At 34.2% G+C, this 24,341-nt stretch overlaps 1 pseudogene; it reads left to right on the top strand.

Moving 5' to 3' along the window:
- The first annotated feature begins 995 nt into the window (after positions 1 to 995).
- LOC149219634 (uncharacterized) lies at positions 996 to 24,341 on the top strand (annotated as a pseudogene).

Genomic DNA, 24,341 nt, shown 5'->3' with positions numbered 1-24,341 from the left:
GGTTTGGGGAAGAATTATTCACGTATATCAGAGAGTTTGGTAGCATTGCCTCACCCCATGTGCTACCTTTTCACATCCCAGACAAACTGATCTCTAGGAAGATAGCCTATCAGACATGTGGCGAGGGGGGGATGAGCAAAGTACTGAAAGATTCCAATAAGGCCATTTGGCCTCAATTTCCTGTAAAATGTGGAGCATTTTCATTACATGACTTGGGTCATGCTTTTAAAGGAGTTAATAATGTATTATCTTTACAACTACCCAAGTTCTCCGGAAGGTAATATGATCCCTTTGGTATTGTAAAATATTTTACTACAATGGTTAAAATAAAAGTATTTTCCCCTGAAAAGGATCCCTTTGATGATGTTTTCCTGTAGACAAACACCTTCAAAGAAGTTCAGCATACAACACAAATTCTTTTTGACCAAGAAGGTCTCCAAAAATTTGATAATTACATAAAACAGAGGTTGATTAAGGTCCCATTGGACCAACTACTCATCGAACCAGTAAGGAATCCTACTCCCAATGTAAGCATTAGTGAAGATTCAAAAGAGAAGTCCAAAACAAGTTCTGAAAGAGAATCAACAGAAAATTCTAGCGATCAATCTAAGAATGAATACAGTAAGAGCGATGATTCAATAAAGGACACATCCCAGTCCACAAGAAAGTCTGATCAGCAGGCTTCATTTGTAAAGAAAGTTGTAGTCTCCACTCCTCTTACAAAGCAAGCAAATCCACCCATAATTGATCTAGAAGGAGTGGGAAAAGTTTAATAAGATACTTAACACAAAAGAACAAACCACAAAGCCACCAACAAATCCAAAAGAGATGACCATGGAAATGGTAATAGAAAGGGCTCTTAACACTTAGGAAACGAAACACATTCTCGTTTCTCCCTCATCTGATATTGTGCTAAGAATAGAGGAATTCCTCCTCCAGATATATTCTACAACCCTCAACATAAAGTTGTCATTAGAAGGAAAAGAGAGAAAAGAATGTTAGATTCTATGCTCGCTCTTCAGGATGAACCTCTGGATGTTCTTTGGAAAGACCGATGTACAGATCCATTGGCAAATCTCACTAGGCTATCACAGGTCGCAGGCACATACACTTTAGCAAGTATTGACAAGGCGGCAGAGGTACAATCACTACTTAAAGAAAAATAAGATAGGAATTTTCTTTTGGAACAACAGTTACAGAAAGTTAGCATCAACCAACAAGGCGAAACATAGCTGGCAAAACATCAACAAGACTTTTAGCAAATACAATTGGCACGTCAAAGCAGTTTAGATAGTATAGAAGAAAAGTTATAGAGTATAATAGAACTACATAAAGATGATTCCCAAATTGGAGAGTTTGTCACAGAGGCACTTGGTCTCAATTCCCAGCTCTTGCAACAGAAAAAAAATATTATGCCAGAAGATTTCACAGTGGAATTCTCACTATGAAATGAGTGATAATATTACAAATCAAGTCATGGAACTACGAATTGAATATGATTCAAATTTTAAGAAAGTCTCAGACTTCTTAAACTAGTAGAAATCAGAAGAAGGGAGGCAGAATAGGCAATGAAGGATGCAGTGATAGTAGTGAATAGTGTCATCGAATGCGTAAATGAAAATCTACACAAGGTTAATTTGGTAGCAGAAACCACCACTGGCTTTCTTCCAAAAGCACAGTAGTTTCTAGCAGTATGGAAACAAGTAGCAGAGAAAAAGGCAGAGGCAATTAAACATGTAAACAGATCGAATTGGGAAGCATACTAGTAGTCACTGGTGAAGCCACACAGCCAATGGATGACCTTGAAGTGCCTGATGACTTCCGCCGAGAAGATAATGCTAGCTCTCACCGATGTCGTATTTGCAGGATAGCTAAAAGCTGAAGTCATCCAACTGACACTCTTAAAACTAATGTTGTATATTTGCGATCTAAAGAATCAGATGCAGGATTAGCCATAGACATATTTTATTTTTGTTTTAGTTTATTTTTGCTTAAAATGAGCCAGGTAGATTAAACCTCCTCATCTATTTTTTTAATATTTATTTTTAGATTTCATAGATTAGTATTTAAACCCCTCTCATGAATTTAGAAAGAGGTCTAGAGTTTTATCAGAAACATTCTTCAGAACATGCATTTTCCCACCCACTGAGGAGGTTTTAATAAAATTAATGGAACGAGATTTATTTTCTATTTTAGTTTAACATCTACTATTGAAATTGCACTTTTGTACTCTTAGTGGATTTTAAGTGATTTAAAAATAGATAGATATTGCCGTAGCTCATGAGTAGGACATATTACAAATGGTACTTTTATCTCTTAATGATTTTTACTTGTGTGTCAAGCAATAAATCCTTTTCAGTTATTTATGTATGAAAGTTTGAATGTTTAGTTATCATTATTGTACTTCTGTATGGTGATGACTTACTCTTTATGCTAAATGTGTGAATGACTCTTTATATGATATATTTCTCATATTGTTTCGGCCAACTTTTTATATGAAACAATCATTCTTAAATGGATTCTCTTCTTATTGTGATTGAATGATCTTCATTATCAATCGCTTTTAGAAATCATTTTAGATCACATATGTAAACATTACTGCCGTGATAGTTTTAAAGTTATAAGTTTTCTTTGATTATGATAGATTGCATACGATAGTTAAAAGATAGATTACATTTAGGACAAGTATTCACCCCATAAAACCGCAAAAAGACAAACATCGTCCCATTAGCAAAAACATCATAAATTGATTGGGAAACTGGTCCCATCATCCCCATGCGGATCCACTGTTCCAAATGGAAAAGGAGATACACTAAGGTCCAGATCGAGTCGTTATCTCCCCTTGTTGGAGTCTCGTTTTTTCGAGCCTTCAGCAAATTGTAATGCTTAAAAAATCTTGAAAAATAAGCTATATGAGATCGATTGGTGAGATGATTGTTCTTTCACTGTGCATTGGAGAAATATTTAAGATAAGAGTAAGGGTTTATTGGGCCCCCTTAGTGGCTACAGATAAAATTCAATTAAAAATGGGTATTGAAGAATGCTTTGTGCAGTGGAAGACTACCCTGTGTTGTGGCTTATCAAGCAATCCTTGTGTATGGAAAATATATTTCCTTTCATTGGAGTTTCTTTGAGAGTCATATCTTAATGGGATGCCCCGCAAGGAGTAGAATTCCTTCTACCTAAGTGACAAGTTTGAAGGATATCTATTCTGCCAACATAGCCTTGGACTTGCAACATATATCATCCCTTTGAAACTCATGCCATGTGCCAAGAATGGGAGTCTAGTGGGAAGATTGACACTCCATTAACTTCACCAGCTCACCAAATCCCCATTGGTATAAAAGAAAAATAGATTCTTAACACTGCCTCCTGAATGCCCTGAAAATAAGTTTTGAACATGGATCTTTTAAAATGAGTTGTGCTTTGGGAAAATGTTTTGAACGTGGGAACCCTAGTACGATGGGAAAATATAAGTGAATGTAGTAGATAAAATGAATCCAGGAGATGAAAAGTTGTCATTCATCATTTTGAAGCTAAATTCTTACTAGAGTGAGGATTGAGAGATTCCATTACTGCTTAGGATGTTATGATCATTAATTAAATTTAAGTGTTCATAGATTTGGACAAAAGAAAAGTTGACAGACATCGTTTTGAAGATTCTAAAATTGAAATTAAAAGAAGATAAATAAAATTAAAAGACAATAAAATACCTCCTTGGGGCTTGATGCTCTTTTAATAAGCCTCTTTTAACACTTGGATTTGTTATCCAAATGATTTTGATTCTTTTGAAAAGAAGAGAGGGCTTGTTTCCTACTCTAAAAATAAATCTATCATACATGATAGAATATGTGGAAACAGAATAAGAAACAATGAAAAAGAGTAACCATAGACACAACTGACCTAAACATAATTGAATAGACTGAACATGACAACGAATGTTGATGATCCTCCTATTAAGTATAATGATAAAACCCTATGTGTGGAAGGATTACCATTGGTGAGTGTACAAATTCCTTTAAGTTAAGAAAATCTATAAGCCACAATATAGACACCTAGCTACTAGTGGGTTAATGAGCTATAACGTTTCTTCTCATATAGTTTTTGAGAAATGATAACTTAGAGTAAATATAATCTGGAAATTTTTTATTTCGTAACATAGGATGTGCAACAACACAACGTGAGAGAAATGACTTACCTATGATGCTGCTGAAGAGTACTTGGACATGCAAGAACACAACCTAAACAACTTTCTTCCTTACCAATATTCACCATGTCCACTCCTCCAATTTCCTATGCTTTGTCATTTGGAGGCCTCTCGTCTCTGCATCTGCCAATCATATAAATTTAAGTGTTCACAGATTTGGACAAAATAAAGGTTGACAGGCATCATTTTGAAGCTAAATTGTTACTAGAATGATGATTAATGCATTATCATCACCACTTAGAATGTTATTGTCATAAATTAATTTTAAGGGCTTAATCTAATAATTGTGACATAATGATAGGATTGGGTGTTGGGTTCTAATTGAATCCTAACGGAATTTGATAAATTTGAATGTTATGGGACTGTTATTCCCCTATACCAATAGCTGTCGTATATCATGATTGACTTAATGAGCGATGTAATATATTCATACCTTTACTTGTTGCAAAGGTTTTCCATATTTGCCAAAAAATCAAAAAATTTAAAAAATGTAAAGAGGGAGTCAGTGTTATTCTCCTATAGTAATAGGTGTCATATATCATGATTCACTTGATGAGCTGTGTAATATGTTCATACCTTTCCTTGTTGAAAAGGTTTTCCATATTTTCAAAAAATCAAAAAATTTAAAAAATGTAAAGAGGGTATACCCTAAAAGAAAAATCGAAGGCTGAAAAGAATAAAAGATGGTCAAGAAAATCAAAGAAAATGAACCCCAACAAAAAGAAAGACCCAGGAAAGTGTGCAAGTCTAAATGCCACTACTTTTTACTTTTCTATAATAAACAATTGTGTGCAGTTTGTCACCTATGCCACAATTCATGAATAGTCAAATAGTATTAGCTTGGCTAGTTCATATTTCAATTTCATGTTGTAGAAATAGAGAATAAAGATCCAGCCAAACAGTGTAATATTGGAAGATAATCAGATAGGTAGAGAGAAAAAAGGAGCTCGACAGCTTAATCTGAGCCCTTGGATGTAATAAGTGTAGACTTAGATAGGCATTGCCATGTAAAAGAAAAGAAAGTTTGATAAGGGTTTTCCAGTCTAAGTGCACCCAAATAAAGAAGTAAAAATGCTAGGTTAAAATAGGTAGGCTATGTAGATGATGGTTGCAGAGTTATAAGTGAGGAATGATTACTATAAATGTGTTAATATTTTACTTTCATCACAAGGCCGAGGCATGTATTATATTGAAAACATTTCAAGCAAAGCAAAGTCAGAATAATTAACTCCCCTTCTCATTTTCCCTAAATTTTCACTAATTTCCGTTAGGTACTAAGGTATTTGTTAAATTAGAGGGGCTCAGAGCATTTCTTTGACTTCTAGAGGGATCGAACCCTCGGCCCAACGAATTATAAAGCCTAAGTACTTAAAACCATTCATAAATCATTCATTCCCCTTCATTAGTTTTTTCTTGAGTAAAATTCTATTTTTACTTAGGAATATTACAATATTTCTCATAAAAACCCTTTTTCACTTTAATCCTAAGTTTAAATATACACATGAAATGTTTTTATACTTAGCACTTTTTCATTCATTATGACATATTAACTGTTAACTTGTATTAATTTATAAATCCCTTATAAAGTTTATCCTGTCCTGTATTATTGTAACTATATAAAACCCCAAATTTCTATATATACCGCCCCTTGGTTAGTTATAACCATAATACATCCTTAATCAAGATTAATTAGTTAATCAATAACTAATTAACAACCCTTAATCCCCCATCACATTAATGAAGGATTAATTAACCCTCACTGTTAATTAACAGCCTCCCTGTCCAACCCGTCAACCCCGATATGGTTAATTAATTCTTAAATGTATCAGGCCCACCATTATTAAAACCCCATCACTTCATACTCCCCGACAACCATTTGATCACTCCTTCCTCATCCGATGGCTATAATGCATATCGCGTGACCTTTTGTGACAGTGCATTAGCGCGCAATCACAAATCGATTTTTGCATAGTGCCTCCGCCACGGGTCGAACGCTCATTGGAATCGATTGGCCAATGCTAGATAGCTCTTTTCCCCATAAGCGGTGTGATACAAACCATTTACTGCCTCCACTAAACAAAAAAATGTCTTATCATTCAGTTGCTGCCAATTGTCATTCACCCGCCAATATCAACCATTTACCCGTTTAAACACAAAACCCCAGTTTTTCTCGTTTTCACCTGATTGTGCAGTAAAACCCTATGTAATCCATCTGCACCACCTGAAGCCTCTGTTAATTAATTCAAGCATGGTTTACTTCCTAGAAATCATTATGGACTCACTCCACAGACCTCCCAAGCTCAAATGAAACCTTTTCGACCTCCCTTGCAAGAAAATGCTTTCTTAACAATTTTTTTTGTTTTACAGGTGATCAGAAGACCACAACCTTGGATAAACAGTCTCAATACTAGTCATAATACCTATTTACTCCAACATTGTTATCAAGTGTATTCAAATAGAGATGCAAATAAAACACAGTTGAAAGACAAGTAGAGGAAACATGAAATGAAAGGATTTACTGTTGAAACAGACAGTAAAAACCTAAACTACACATTGAAGGTAAAATGACACAGTAAAGAACAGTCAAAGTGTATCAGGATTAAAGAGTATCAGAGTGAAGACCAAGTCAAGTAAATCAGCTATCATGAAGATAAACAACAGGGAAGACAGTTACAAAATAGAGTATACAAATTCATGTTAAAGTGAAGACAGATGAAAAACAGAGTGGTATAAGTAAAAGGTAAACAGTAAATAGTAAAGGTAAACATGAAGACATTAAGGGTTAAACAAATATGAAAACACTTTCACCAGCTACAATGAAGTTTATCCAAAGTAAAAGTGAAAAACAATCAAAAGAAGTTTAAGGTTAAAAGATGAAATTAGAGCAAAAATGATACATTCTTCAGAAATTTCCTGTTTAAGACATAGTTTGGCAGAAACTATTGTAGCCAATCAAAGAAGTATTTCAAGAAACTAGAGGAGGTTTTTGTTCCTAACAGTCCCATATAGAAAAATAAATCTCACTTTTTACATAGGTATTAACAAGAGGGAGATAAGTGCATGTCTTCAGAGCCTATTTTTCAGTTTGTGCAAAGTCCTGTTTTTGACATATTTTTCCAGAGAATATTGTGAACAGCTAGAGATGAATTTTTGGAAACTGGGAGAGGTTTATCTCGAAAACATTCGTATCTACACAATGCTCTTTCACTTCTTACAATTCGATCACGGATTGAGATATACAATCGTATCATTGGACCCTAAGTTTGCAGAATTTCTGGGGCAAAATGCACAAAGGAAGGATGCAGTTAGTGACTGGGATGCCTCATCATCAAGTGAGAGTTGCTATCAAATTCAACTTTCTCTTCTTTGTCACCATAAATCCATAAAAATAGTGCCAAATAGATTCATTAGTTTTGAATGTCGTTTATTAAAGTTCTATTAATGTAAATAGTTGGAGATATTTGTGAAATTAATCTTGATATTTTTTCAAGATATTTCAATTTACAATTAGTATAAATATTTCCTCTTTTGAAGTATTGGGTGTGGATTCTTAGACATTGCTGTAAAACTGATTACTTTGGAATAAAGTGTTGTTGGACATATCTTTCATGGTTGGCTGGATGAAGAATTAATGCAAAGGACTTTTCACAAGATTCCTGTGTCAAACACCACAACAATAAGTATTCTATATCTCATGTGTTAATGTTTACTTGTTTATTATATCAATTATGTTTCATATCTAAATATTAAAACAAAAAAAGAATAATTCAGAAAGAGCTTAAGTGCAATCAGTCTTCAATCATTTTTATTCTAAATGTTTTCTTCTAAACTAGCATAAGCAGTGAATTCTTAATTGCTCATGCTTCCTATTTTACTGATTTTGATCATTTAGCAAAAAATTCTTAATTGTTTTTTGCTGGTGATCATCGAAGTTCCCTCCTCTTAAAACATGTTAAAGGATTCTTAATTTCCCTTCATCCCATTTAATTCCATTCCATATTTTCAAGTCTCTATTTGGTCCATGTTTAGCTATCTTGCCCTGTGAAGCCCTCCTTTGTTGAAAAACCAAATCCAGCTGAGCCATCTTCTTTTGACTCCATTAGCCCAATGGTCTAAAATATTCAGTCCTACTCCTTTGCTACTGAATTTCACCACCAAACACAATCAAAACCCCCAAGCTTTCATAACTAGACTAATATCTTCCAAAACAAAGCTAAGCCTTAAAGAGAGAGCCCTCTCTAGATACAGATTAGCTAGATTTTGTATCTAAAATTTGGTTTGTGGTTACCTCGGACCCCTTTCCCTCTTTTTACAAATTCTAGGAAAATCTGAGTGATAACAGGGACAAAGAAATATATGGACTTGTTTCTACATAGTTGTCTATGAGATGGATATACTATAAATTACTAGAGCCTAAAAAAAAACAGAGAATACTTCAAAATTACTTGAAGTGCTTCATTTTTTACCGTTCAAAAATTGAGGTGATTACTTAGAGGATCGTGTCCTGCTAGCATTATTTGTATGAACCAAAGGATATCACGAATGCAAAGCTTTCCCAAAGTGATAGAAGCTTGATGGATCCATTGAACTATAAAATGAAGAAAAAAAAATAACCAGAGAAAACCCTAGTAGCGATAGAAGGATATACAAATTATAGTCAAGGATATATGAAGCAAGAAACAACTACAACAAAGCAAGAAAAACAATAACAAATATTGTGTTACTTAAAAATATAAGGACTGTGATGAGGTGTACCGATTGACCCCTCGAATGCCACGTATGCAAAGGTTTCAGAAAAAAGGGCATGCCTATGGCATTTTGTCTTGCAGCAGTAAAACCAAAAAATCGCATTAGTAAGTAATAACGCTAATGGAGGTTGTAGACATAGTAAGAAAAATGAAATACTAAACAAAATGAATCCCTCCCTAACATGATAGGTGGGCTACCTCTTGGAAACAAAAATAGTAAGCATTTAATTAGAATCCCTCCCTAACATGATTGTTGGGATTCCTCTTGGAAACACAAACACAACATCAAACATTAAATTAAAAATAGGTCTGATCTAAAATATAATTGTAGACAAAAAAATCTTCAATTATGAACTATCGTAAGTGTACAAAGTCATATAGTCTAGAAGATTTTTGTAGGAGTGCCATTGAAGGCAACTATTGCTAGGGCAAAGTCACAATATATTCAATTCATCATTTATATTCAAGGCATTTTTTTTTGTGACACTCACATAGAAATAGTGCTACACGAAAGCAAAGTACCTTCAAAAATAAGGTACCTTCAAAATTTGTTTTGTTCCACAAAGTTCAAAAAACAAAGTATCTTCAAATTTTGTTTTGTTGCATGAAAAATTAGTTTATGTTTGGACCCTCACAACCTAGTGCACTCCTTAGAAGCTAGAGCGATGCACATTAAGTTTATTAAAAATTAACACATATCAATCCTTTTTGTCGTCTTTTTATGAGGAGCTACATTAATTGTGGGTGTGGAATTCTCATCACATTGAACACCCTCCTCATTATTTCTATCTCCCATTTGCTGAAATTCAACAATGGTTTCCTACCGAAGTTCAGGAATGACAACTGAATGATTGTGTAGAACAAACAATTCATGATGTTCTTGTATCTCCTCCCCATGCTCACTCCCAGATGTTTCACCTGATTCTTATACACAACACACTTTAACTTGTTAGAATAACATTATACCTCCAATTGAATTATTGCATTATTCATAAAATGTTATAAACTACTAGCCTTAGATTCATAATGAGTAATTAGTTTTTCCCCTCAATATATCATGTGTTGTCGAAGACCTTGGGAACCATGTAATAAAGCATATTTTAAGTCTTCCTCTAAAGCTTCCTTTTGAAACTTGTGAACCTACATTAACAAATATAATCATATTTATAAGGTAAAATAACTAATAAGATACAATTAACTCAATGTGACCATGGTTATTTTTTCAAAAATAGAAAATATAATAGATGAATATATCACTTACCATGCCACCATGAATAATATTATATCCACCAGAGCCTAATTTGTGAAATCCAATTTTTGACATTTTATCTTGGGTTCCTTTTACTGTATCTCAGAGGCATCTCTTAGCTCCTCCTTCTGTAGATGGCATATAGTTTGGATTTTTGTGGACATCCCTCTTAAACTTTTCATCTTTCATAAGTTCATCCCACGTCACTTGGTCTATGATCCAAGATGGAAGTGGATACATCAAGTTTTTTTTCAAATTTGACCTTAAATTGGACCTTTTTGAGTGAATGTATTTACTTGAAATCTCTAAAATAAGTTCCTTATCAAATCCAAGATTATCAAGTTATATTACGACATCTTTAAATAGTTATTGTTTTCTGGCATTGATTTGTTTCCTCTAATCCATTTGGATGGTATTTCCAAATAATTGTTCTACATGACGAAAAATAAACTAATAAAATTTCAACCCCATTTCATCCTTCAAGACATTTCCTTCTGAAGTGAGCAAGATTGTAAGTTCTTGCATTCCTTTTGTGGTCACTGATGATATTTTTGTAGCCTTTGGGGTTGAAGTAGATGACCTTGTAGGCACATTAGTCACTTTGTCACTTACATCTTCCATTTACAATGAAATTGTGGAACTATTAAGAACCCAACCAAAATATGAAACTATTTTTCATTTCTAAAATAATTATCCTAAACGTAACAAATGAAATTATAAAAACATAAGATAATTTTGTTTGTTGATCTGAGGTAGGAGCAACACTTTCCAACAATGGAATTTCCCATAACTGAATTTGTTCAATTATTTCTTGTTTGATTTGAACATTTTTAGGAATATCTGGTAGGAGCCTTAACATTCTTGTTTGTGAGTCTATAAGACTCCTCAAAGAAACTTGTTCTGGTCCTAGTGGGAGAATTTTGACTGAACCCACATTTGATGTAAAGGGCATGTTATGGGGTTCTTGTCTAGGTGTAGAGGGCATAACATGACCCTCTATACCAATCGATTATATAATTGTTGGAGTCACCCTAGAAACATCCTCCAAGGCACAAATATAAATAATAAGATGGAATACTAGATGAATCATGTTGAAATATGTAACTAGGTTCGGTCTCCATAATGACATATCTAATCACAATTTTATGTAATTTATGTAAGAAAGGGAAAAATAAGATTATTTTTGTTATGCTCTAGGCATGGGTTTCATGCTCAAGGAATTTTATTCTAGATCAAGCTCCCATTGTGAGTTCTTAGGATTGGTCATTGAGTCATTGTCATAAAGACCCATTTGGGCATGTTACATATTGCATATAAGTTTTTTTTTTTTTCAGTCAAAAAGAGCCAAATGACCCTCTAGGACCATGTCAAAGTGTTCCATAAGCAATCATACTATAACTTGATGCAACACATGAAGAAGCAAGTACCATTATAGAACGACAATATTTCGGAAGACTCATTAAAATAAGGCCATGAATATGGAAAATGATCAATGAAATGTACAGTATTGTTGCAAAGAATCATGACAACGAAAATAATAGGCACTACAGATAGGTGTCCGTGAGGTATGTATAATAATTTTCTTTTTAAGGGTCCATCATAAGATGTAGTAGGGTTGAATTTATGGGTTTGTATTTTAAGAAAACCCTAGTACTTAGAAACCTTAATGTTAAGGTATTTTTTCCCTATGATTCGATTTCTACGGCATGTAATAAACTCTAGAATGACATAAAGTGAAAAGAGTAAGATCTAAGGTTTGAATATAAGAAACCCTAAAATGACATCTTGAGTACATAAAACCCTATAAAAGTAACTTGACATCATGTTTTGGAATAATATATTTCTTGGGTTACTTTCTAAAATAGTAATGCAGGTACAAGAAGTAAAAATTGGATGGGGTGATCCATTGGAAGGAATAATGAAAGAAGCAAACTATACAAACCCTTAGACATTATTCATAATGTAAATGAATAAAAAGGAAAAAGTAAAAGACTAAAGACCTTTTCCATGGTTGAATGCATCTTAGTAAGAAGGCATCATGGTAAGCATACAAATTGGAGAAAGAGCTCATAACTGAAGTAAAATTCTACATACATGTAACAGTCATCATAAGACAATGTAGCTCTTGGTAGCCTCATAAATCATGCAGTCGTTGTGCAAAAACTTTATTAAATATATGCCCTAGATTTCTCAACAAAAAACGTAATCAAACTAATGCAAATATATTGTTGAATCTTACATTTTTCATAACATTGGATGTATATGGGGACATTAATGATCCTTGCATGCCAACATTGTGTGTATTGAGGGGTGTAAATGAATCTGCATGCCAACAGAATGCACCCTTAGAAAAAACAAAAATATTAATAAATAGATATAGCGAAATAAGTTAATTAAATGCAAAAAAATATTGATCAAGTTTTACCTTAGATGTATTAAAAGGTGTTATAGGGGTTGGAATGACTTTAGATATTTCCTGCATTCCACAAACATAGATTAACATAATATAATAGGGAACATAAGATAACTGAACCTATAAAAGACAATATTCAAGTTTACCTCATGAATCATCAGAGAAGCACCTTTCCCTCGTGCATTTGTTAACATTTCCATAAAATTAGTTAAGATAAGTGAATCCCCTATACTATAATTGGTAACACCCATGGGCACATTCTTAAAAAAAGACATAATAACATAAAAATAAGAAAACCTTGATAAAAAAACTGATAAGAAAATAGAATCCTTAACACCAAATATATATGTCTTTCAAGTCAAACCTTAAACATTCAAATTGCTCGGTGTTCATTACAATTAAAAACTCATTACCTAACTTGTAAAGAAAAATTATATTGTAGTGAATCCCTATAACTATCTTAAAGTAAACATATTGAATAAGAAATGTCATCCTCACAAGTAAAACATTAAACATTCAAATTACGTAATGTTCATGACAATTAAAAACTCAATTCTTAACTTGAAAAAAGAAATTATATTGTAGTGAATCCTTAAAACTATCTTAAAGTAAACATAGTGATAAAAAATTGTCATCCTTGCATGAAATCTCCTCATCTAATGGCATATATATTCCATCATTAATAGACCCTCAATACACAAATAAGTTAATACCATCATTTTCATGGTCTTCATCACCTTCAACTACAGGTAAATTAAAATCAATGAATTCATCATCTTCATGGACTTCATGCCCATGTGGTCTCTCATGTCCTTTAGGCACTTCAATAAACTCATCCTGGTCTTTGTCTTGGTCATATGCCTCATTGACAATAAATTCTTCATCATATCCATCTTGGTCATCTATGTATTTAGGGGGGGACTTCTGCATCTTCAAGTAAATCATGGTCCTCTACATCTTGAACAAATGTTACTCTCTATCCTCTTGTATCATAATCAGTCACAAATGACAAACCAAGTTGTTTAAAATTTGGAATGAAAAAATTTTGGTCACATTGACTTGGAAACACATAAGGTTAAAAATTGGATTCAAACCTAGATGTATTGATCATATGGAATCCATTATTATGGATCAAGATAGCTTTTTCTTCTCCCACTTCGATAAGTTTGTACCATTCAACACGAAAACTAACTTTCTTGAAAGAAATAAAATCAAGCACTATAATGTCCTCCAACACTCCATAGTAATGAAGTGTGCTTGTGATTGGTTGTCTATCATTTGCATGTGAACGAAATTCCACCTCAAATGATGTTGGAACTCCACAATCATAAGTTTTTCTCTTTTCACCAACTTTTCTGATACGAACATGATGACAGAAATTCCAAATTCCTTTGTAATATCTTACCTAAATTCATATAAATATCAACTAATTAGATTCAAGGATATGAAATCTAACAAAAACATTATTAAATATATGCAATATATTAATATATATCACCTCCCCATTTATATAACCTTTAATGAAATTCAATTGTTGTTGTGTTACTCTATCATTCCCTTTTTTTGCGTCATGTTCAATATTGGTCTTTAGCCAATTCTACGAGCATCTCTCTAGCCACTTTCTTTTATGGCTTGCAGGAAATCCTCAAGTAGTATTTTCAACATGTTTATTATATATATCAGCCCATGAATTTTCATCTTCTAATTTCATTTTTTCAGTGTACTTCTCCATCCATTCCAACATAAAGTCAGAATTGTATGCAACATACAAATGTAATGCCTCCCACTCCTTAGAATCTACAATGAAAGTTGTGTTTGTTCAATGAATTAATAATTATTTAGAGGCATGTAATATAAAACTTAATATAAAAATAACTCCTAACATTTTTTTATACCCTTAATCATCTTTGAACTCCCTTCACCCTCTATATTTTCTCCTTCAAATGATTGAGATTGGTTATAATTCCATAATCACAGAGCCTCAAGATGCAATTGAGGTAAGTACTCACTCAAATGAACCATTTCCTAGAAAACCATGTACACCTCAACTATGGAACCTTCTGGTCGAGCCTTTTACCTCACAAATTGTTTTAAGACCTTAATATATCTCTCCACGAGCCACATTGTTCGAATATCAATAGGACCACATTGTTCAATCTCTTCTACTAGTTGTACAAGGTAGTGATATTGAGAATTAAAGAAGCTTGGAGGGAAGCGCATTTGAATATCACAGATCAAAAGTTAAACATTCCTCTTCCAATACTTCAAGTCATCCTGATGTATCTCTTTAGATGAGACCCACCTACAAGTATTACCATGCATTACAGTAAAGACTTGTTATTTCTTGTAAACTAAAAGTAGAAACTCATATAAAGGGATAACCAATGATGCATTTCAAATGATAAGAGTAGTGGAAGAGTATGCATGATGGATTGAAAAATACCTCAGATATTTACATAATTTGTAAATAGTCAAAGTGAAATTGTGGTCAAAAGTAGTTGGTATTGCTCCAAGCAACACATACTTCATGACCATTAACAAATAGCCATGTTCAAATATGCATGAACTGATTTTATAACTATACTAGCATGACTATTAACAACTAACCATGTTCAAATATGCATGAACTAATATTATCACTAGGATATACAATTTTCTAACTAATTTTCCAACAAATATAACATGTGACAACGTTACCTTTATCCAGTTGTTCCAATCATGTGTTTTTAGGCGTAAGAGCTTTGATCTATCTCTTGTGAATAAGTTTTTTAATGTCACACCAAAGCCAGGAGGAAATCTTATTATTTTCATATTAGAAATGATGTTTTCTTTCTAATTTGATGTAAATGTCCATGGAGCATGAAAATATGAGTTGTGTTCGTGCAACCACATTTTCGGCATGATATTGGCAACTCGAAGGTCCTTTCTTAACTTTATTCGTGCTTCAATGTTATTTCCATTTATATTTTTCTATTAGCGCTCTGCCACATTTTTCCCGATGTGCATAGTATCAAATAGGTTGGCTATTGGAAAGCTCTCATAATATTCTAATTTGTAGAAAATAGTGAGTCTTTTCATTCCTAGGGGAAAACCTATCCCTTCTTTTTTGTCATACATCACCTTCCACCTAACAGTGTTCATCTTTATTGGCTTCCTCATTACCACTTCCTTTCCATTGAACTTATGTTTATCTAGCACTTGATAGCGATGATTTTGTGGTAAGAATTGTCGATACTCATCAGAGACAGTTTTTTTGAGATCCCTTGATTGCCTATGCAATAATTTTGGCCCATGTGATGGAAATCCTTATTTCCCCTTTGTTTGTAGTCATAAAATAAGATTGGAAACCATAATAGAGAGCCCTGGTGAATCATTAATTGTCTAGATAAGAATTGCATGAAATAGGCAGTTTCTATCATTGATAGGTATTAATACATCAAACATATTTACACCATCCCATAATTCACAAAGCTCATCAATGAGGGGCTCCATGTATACATCCATATCTTTTACTTGATATTTCCCTAAGTAAACTAAGAGTTCTTTATTACGATTAACTGAATTGAAATATTTTTATATAATCTTCAAGGGAGTAGTGCATTCATATGTTCTAGTACCTGGTATGATAAGAGTTAACATTTCATGTTCCTCTTTCATTCCCATCCAAGGGGGAATATTGATGTTTATAATTAACACTGGCCAAATAGAATATGTTCTTCTAAGATCTCCAAAAGGATTGACGCCATGCATTGCTAGAGAAATTCTTACATTCCTTGGATCGTTTCTTAAATGTGGCCATTTTACCTCAATCTCTTTCCAATATTTACTATCACAACCATATGCATAACACAATCTTGGCTCCTCCTTTGTGCATGATAATCCATATATTTTGCCAACTCCTTGCATTTGAACATTCTCTCAAGCCCTGACTTTAGTGGAATGTGTTGTAGTACTTTATAAGTAACCTTCTCGGATACTTGATCTTGACGATAACTATTTGCGTGACACATTGGGCATTGTTGTAAATATTCATTACCTACATCACACAATATATGGTGATTTGGATAGGCATCATATGTCTTGTACTCCATTCCAATGTCTTTCATTATGAAAGATACTTCTTTATGAGAATGAGGCAACTTATTGTCCTTTGGAAGTATTTTGTTTTCCAAAAGTCTGCATAGTCCAAAAAATGATTTTTACAAGTATACACAATATTCAAAACTTGTAATACATCTAGAGAATTAATTTATAGGAATATCAATCCAACCTTAACATATCGGTAAAGCATGTGTTTGTCAATCCATGTGTAACCTTCAAGCTCAACAACAACATAAGTGTCGACAATATAGAAGATTCAACATTTCCATAAAGAGGCGTCCTAACCAACTAATCTAGGACTGAATCAACAACTTCTTCAAAAGATGTGTAGAAGTCTTGGATAAATTCATTGACACCAACCTCATTTATCTACGAAGTGGCTTCACCCATAAATGTGTCTTGTCCTTCATCTTGAGAGTCACTATTATCAATATCATTTGTTGGCTCTTTAGGAATATTGGGAACTGGAAGCAACTTTTCATAAATAAAAATATCAAGTTAAGTGATCAATAATAATGTATTAAATAATGTGCATATTTATTTGAAAGACATTACAAAAAAGGCATATTTCAAAGACTCGGATAAGTTGATGACAATACATACATTACAAGAAAAATTGTGATTGAAAGGCTGGGAGAAGCTGAGAACAATAATAAAGACATTGCAAGAAAAACCATATTTGGAAGGCGTGGAAATTTTCATGAGCGGAATAAGAATTTTAATGGAGAAATACAGGGCAAAAATAGAAAGGTCTTCACAAATATTTCAAAATTTTGGGAAAACTTAGTATTTCTTGAATTATTGCTGATTCACTAATTCGGTTAACGGTTTGATGAATACACTACAGAGATCCAAATCTTACTCTCCTTCGTAATATGGAAGCAATATAATCGTAGGTGACACTGATTTTACTACCTCCAAAAGACCAAAGGTCGAATATAAGCAAGAATTTCCCGCAACTCAAGTTATACGTTCTTTCCTAACAAATCCTATTGGAAGGCTGGGCATTAACCACATAGTATACAGAACTCCCAGAAATACCATAAAAAAGGAAAAATAAATTATTTCTTGGATAGGTTAGGGAAAAAGATTGATTCATAGAGGAAAGGATTAAACAAAGTCGCTGCCAATGAAGGTGTGACTGATGTTAACAAATACCCATTTTTCGATTTTTTTTACTTTCCAATGTCCTATTTGTCTAGTTTGGTGTATTATAATTAACATTAACTTCACACTATTTATTTCTACTGAAGGAACTCACACATCACAGAACTTGGAAGCCAAGAGTATTGCTTTGTCAAACTTAAACAGAATTGTTGCAAGTCAAGGTGTGATTGATATTAATAAATACCCAATTTTCCTTCTTTTTTTACTTTCTAATGGCCTATTTGTCTGGTTGTGTGGATTATAATTAATTGTTAAACACAATCATGGCAGCAACATACTATGAAAGATAAAACATGACAGTACATTTTTTATTAACAGATGATATACATATATAGTACATGGTTTGACCGTTGGGTTCCACATCCCAATATCTCTTCGACTTCCTTAGTCTATTCTACTTCCACACTAACCCATAGAGGATTGGGTGTCCAACATTTCCCCGCTTAATCTGAAGGGTTCTTTATGAGTCCAAGAAGAGAGTTGTAATACAAAATGTGCAAAAAATGCATCGCAGCACTAGGCTGAATGTGCTCTCTGAAATGTTGGTATAAAGGGTGGTGGTTTAAGGATGAGCACCAACACTGGAACCCTTAGTGCAGTTCCCAGAACTCTTCCAAAACTGGCAAGAAGCTGAAGTCTTCTGCTAGAGCAAGTGATCCTATTGTTTTGAAGAGGGAAACCATTAACCACGAAAGGGAGGCCTCACCCTGCATAAAAGGGAGAACTTCAACCTCAAAAGGGAAGTCTCAACATGTGATGGTTTAAGGATGACCAACAACTCTGGAATGCTTAATGCAATTCCTGGAACTCTTCCAAAGCTGGCAAGAAGATGAAGTCTTCTGCTAGAGGAAGTGTTCGCAAATCTATTCCTGGAATTCTTCTGAAACTAGCAAGAAGTTGAAGTCTTCTGCTAGAGGAAGTGTCCCAAATTATTTGAAATGGAATTACTATTGAAGGCATGCTCAAGGGCACCTTTGTCTCTGGTTACAACTCTAAAATTGGTGTGCTAGGTTTTGGCTCAGGCTCACTTGATGTGGCTTTGAAGCTTGTAGATGACCATCATTTCCCCCCTTGTCGGATACAAGGTGCGATGATAGAGAAAAATCAATTGCAAGACTGTTCAATACTCTGGAACAAGTTAGGATATATGACCAAAATATCTTATTTGTTGTTGATGCCCATTTCCAAGAAGCAATCCATCCAAGATGAATCTTTGTTCTTGCAGTAGGCTTGTTTCTAAAGCATCTATTTGAAGAATAACTAGTTTTATGATAGTGCTTACATGGATGAAGATCAAAATAGTGATCTTTCATATGGCCAACTTGGTCATAGTGTTGGAATTTCACAATATGTTGTTGTGGAAGAGGAGCAGAATCTAAAACAGCTGGAGGTGAACTGTCATGAATGAATCCAACACTCTGAAACTGAATGGGCTTGTAGTAGTCTAGAACATGGAAGGACACGTCCTTGTCATATCCGAGACCAATTTTGTGCTTGTTGTGGACAAAATGTTCCCAAGGTCTAATGATGGGCTTGGGAAGTGCAAACTGAACTTCTACATCTACAGGTACAACCGCTGCATTATGGGAGTCTGTTTCAATCTTCTGAACAGAAACAGGTTCAGAATGACTCCTCTGTTTTAATTCTTCTTGCAGTAGCTGAGATTTGAGCTGCAAAAGATCAATTTTCTCTTGTGCATTTTGTAGACAGACCTCAATGTCTGTGAGAGAAACTTTGTTGAATTTTAATGTATCATAATTAGTAGACAATATCAGAGTTTTGAGGAACTCTAATACTTCATTGATTCTGGCCATTTTTTTCTTCAATGTCAAAATTACACCTTAAAAAATGATCACAACTACTACTCAATGCAGAAAAGTAATACCCACTCATAGTACACGGCAATATCCTTTATAAATGTGCAGAAAATGATCAATGTGCAACCAACAAGCACCAATTACAATCCATTACATAAAAATAAGAGTTTACTCATGACTAGCACTATGTTCAGACAATAGAACCGACTAAACTTTCCTCCACAAAAGACTACTTTTATTTGTCAAAACAATCATTGCCTTTATACAGCCCATCAAACTCTTATGAAACAGTCAAAGTAACAACGAATCAATGCATATATATGTAGATTGTGTTTGTAACCCTTTGACCTCCAAATCTACAAGTTTCTCATATTTCGTATGAGACACAACCACCACAAAATTATGTTAATTGAAAATACTGCAAGTATACAAACTTTAAGCCTTCTGCAATGTCTTGAAGCATACCAAGAAGCAGTATGTGTTCCTACTGGAAAATCCTTTTATTTGCTGACTTCACTCTTTGAATGGCATAAATTTGTTCAAACTCAGAACCATTCCTACAACTGTCAATTTTCTACTAACATAAATTTGTCTTTAATGCACATATAAAATTTATTGAAACCAAATCACATATTTAACTCCAAAGTATAGCCAGCGCACATATAGTCATATAATCTCAACTGATCCAATGTATGCCATCTTATGAATCAACAACATATATGTTAGGCCCCTATACTACTAGTGTAACCCCTTATTGTTATTAGTACAACCCACCTATTATATTGATGTACCCATGTAGTGCCCATATTGTTACTCTTGTGCCCCATAGAAGCCCACTATTGTTATTATTGTGCCCTTACATTATTATTGTTTTGTCGACTATGATTATGTTATGACCCCTTAGACTCCTATATATAGACATGAGGTATTTTCATTTGTATCATCCAAGAATTGTTCATTTATGTAATGTAAATGAGGTTTCCCCCTCGAAGAGGCTAAATTCTAAGGTGTTGATCTATCTTTTCTATCTTTTCTTGAGCTGGTTTCATAACATTTGGTATCAAAGCTTTGGATTCTAGGGTTTCGCTGCTCCAAACTGGTCATCGTGGAATTTTCGCTATAACTTTTTTCTGTGACATTTCAAAAGTTGCAAAAAAACCCATTTGATAGTAAATCACGCTGAACCTTGGGTCCGAATTTCATAACTTTTCGCACGATATTTGCAGAGATATGATCTGAGGAAGTTGGTCCTTTTGCAGACTCCTGAATTACATTCAAAACAGGTGACTTGGGAAAAATCATCATAACTTTCTCTCTGGGGATCAGATTGAAATTTCGTAAGAAGGTACAGAAAGAGGATGGACTGTAGTTTCTTGCAGGTGTTTTTCAGATCCATAGGTTGAAACAGTGACTCGTGGCACATCGTACAAGTTTTCTCTACTGAACAGGTATATAATCAGGTCATCTTGGGAGATTGTGCATAAATTTTTCTTGGAGAATCCAATTTGGATCAAACTGGTGGCATTGGAAAGAGGAACCAGAGGGCTACTACAAGTAGCAATTTCAGAACTTAAATATCCAAAAGTATAGAGTTATATTCGTTTCAAGATCGAGGCCCTAAAATCATGAAAAAGCAAGATGAGGAAGTTTGATGGCAAGGATCCGGTAAATTGGATACTTCAGATGGAGCAATATTTTGATCTACATGGTGTACCACTGTTACAAAAGGTATGTATTGCATCTTCATATTTAGAACCAGATCAATTTTTATGGTATAAAGGGCTTTGTTCTCGTAAACAACTTGTTACGTGGTCAATTCTCACGGAGGAAATGATAGCACATTATGAGGATACGAAGAGCAACACCTTTTTTGGAGCAACACCAAAACAATTGGAAAGAGTAAAAGGGCTTTGTCACATATTGGAAAGTAAAATTATGGAAACAAGGAAGTCTACCCCTCATAACTATAAATATGGAAGTGTTGTTTCTCCTAGCCTTCCACAACCTACAAGGGTTACACCACAGCAATTGGAAGAAAAAAGAGAAAAAGGGCTTTGTTACAATTGTGATAGCAAATGCACTAAAGGTCATAAGTGTGCTGAGAAGAAATTATTTTACATAGAGTATGAAGAGGAGGAAGAAAAGGATCAAGAAACGTCAAAAGAAGAGGATATATGCCAGGATCCAACCCCAGAGAAGGAAGAAATGAATCATACCATATCTTGTAAACTATTGGCAAGAATGACCACTCCTCAAACTCTCAAGATAGAAGGACATATCAAGAAGAAAAAGGTGCAAGAAGTGAAAGATCACATCAAGAAAGAAGAAATGAATCCAACCATATCTTGTAATTCATTTGTCAGAATTACCACTCCTCAAACTATCAAGATAGAAGGACATATCAAGAAGAAAAATGTTGAAGAAGTGAAAGATCAAATCGAGCGTCAAGAAATGAATCCGACCATATCTTCTAAAGAATTGGAAGAAATTACCACTCCTCAAACTCTAAAGATAGAAGGACATATCAAGAAGAAAAAGGTTCAAGTAGTGAAAGATCACATCGAGCATCAACAACAAGTTCTCCAACTTTTAAAGGATAACGCCACTTTGGTACAAAATCAAATGAAACAACAGGTAGATCAACATCATAATGAAAAATGATTTGATGTAGGTGATTGGGTATTTTTACTGCTACATCTAAACCAAGCTATTTATGAGAAGGAAATGTCGGCAATACTACATGCACTTAAAAAATGGCGACCTTACCGAATGGGAAGACTCTTCAAGGATGAGGATGTGGAAGCATTGCTTTGTGCTATTTCTATTATCCAACCAGATTGGATAAATGAAGCAAGAGATGAATGGAAGAAGGACAAAGAAGTATGGCCACTTATTCAAAAGTTGCAAAAGATCCCAATTCAAACAATATTACCAGAAATTGAAGAGGAAGGAAAAATCATGTTGGAACCTGGGGTAGTCACAGAAACAATAACTCGACAACTACGAAATTGATCAATTTCATAATATCTCATCAAGTGGAAGAACTTACCTGCTGAAGATTCCACATGGGAGGATAAGAATTTTATACAGAAGCATCAAGAACTACTCAATCGTTGAGGACAACGCTTTTTGAAGGAGAAGGGCATGTTAGGCCCCTATACTACTAATGTAACCCCTTATTTTTATTAGTACAACCCACTTATTATATTGATGTACCCATGTAGTGCCCATATTGTTACTGTTGTGCCCCATAGAAGCCCACTATTGTTATTATTGTGCCCTTACATTATTATTTTTTTGTCGGATCTGATTATGTTATGACCCCTTAGACTCCTATATATAGAAAGGAGGTATTTTCATTTGTATCATCCAAGAATTGTTCATTTATGTAATGTAAAGGAGGTTTCCCCCTCGAAGAGGCTGAATTCTAAGGCGTTGATCTATCTTTTCTATCTTTTGTTGAGCTGGTTTCATAACAATATATGTAATTAAAGGCATATATGTTCACCACATTCAATTCAATATATATCATTGAGAACACACATAACCAATTCAATGCTTTGAATTGCCAGTGTCAACAAACAATGAATAAATATATAGTTTCAGAGAATTCCTAGGTCCCGCAACAGACACACAAAGAATGAGATAATACGATGTATATGGATAGTGTTATACTTATGGACAATGTTCAACTGTGTATATAACTGGACAGTTAATGTATATAACCTGAAGCAGCCTTCTTTGCAGCTGACTTCTTTGCTGGGGTAGCTGGTTTAGTAGCCTCTCGTATGCTCTTCACAACCAATAAATAACTTCATAATATCGGTCCCTTAATGCCCTAAGTTCATCTTCACACTCAGAATTCGATATGGCTTGCAATAGTGATAGAATCTTGTCCCTTCAGCCAGAAACTCGAATCAGAACTAAGGTGATTCTTCCCATGATAAGGGTAATGTGGTCATTAAGGCAAAAATGCAAAGAGAACGACAATGGTTGGTACTTTCAAACACTTCAAAGTCACCCGATAAGTCCATAATAGTAGGGGGACTCTATGATTTCATAATAGAACACTACATTAAAGAATTAGGAGCACACACGCTGGTTTTTATGGTGGTGTACACTAATGCAGATGGGGAGTGGAAGCATCTTCCTCAATTTTTCAAATTTGTGGTGGCTAATCCACTTTCAGTGAGAATAAAGGTGCGCTCTGTCAAGGAAAGCACATTTTGGAAGCTTGCATTGAAAATCACACAATGTCACATCTTTGCATGGACCAGGTCCAAGTTGAGCCTATTCAACCTTGGACTGCAACTACTTTGATAGATTATGGTGATAATTCTAAAGTTGATTAAAAAATTAGGGACATCTTCAAGGCACCAAATCTCCTTAGAGTTAATGGGGAATTTGAAATTACCTATATCAATTGAGATGCCCTTTTGTTGACTCTAGATTAGTGGAAGTTGAAGGAAGCAACAGCCTTGGCAAGCTTCAACTCACATGGAGGACAAATTTGGGTGAAGTAGGCTGCCTGCAGACACAACAAATCCTTGGAAATTCTATACCATGTAAGGATGTTGATGTATAGATTTTGCAATTTCCCCCTCGCATTATATTAGAGCGGCCATATAGGGAAAGTTGA

Source organism: Pinus tabuliformis, chromosome Q (assembly GCF_031772625.1).
Source record: "Pinus tabuliformis cultivar Carrire ecotype Pingquan chromosome Q, CPIR1, whole genome shotgun sequence".
In the NCBI taxonomy this organism is placed as follows: domain Eukaryota; kingdom Viridiplantae; phylum Streptophyta; class Pinopsida; order Pinales; family Pinaceae; genus Pinus; species Pinus tabuliformis.
This window is presented reverse-complemented; position numbering and strand designations above follow the sequence as displayed.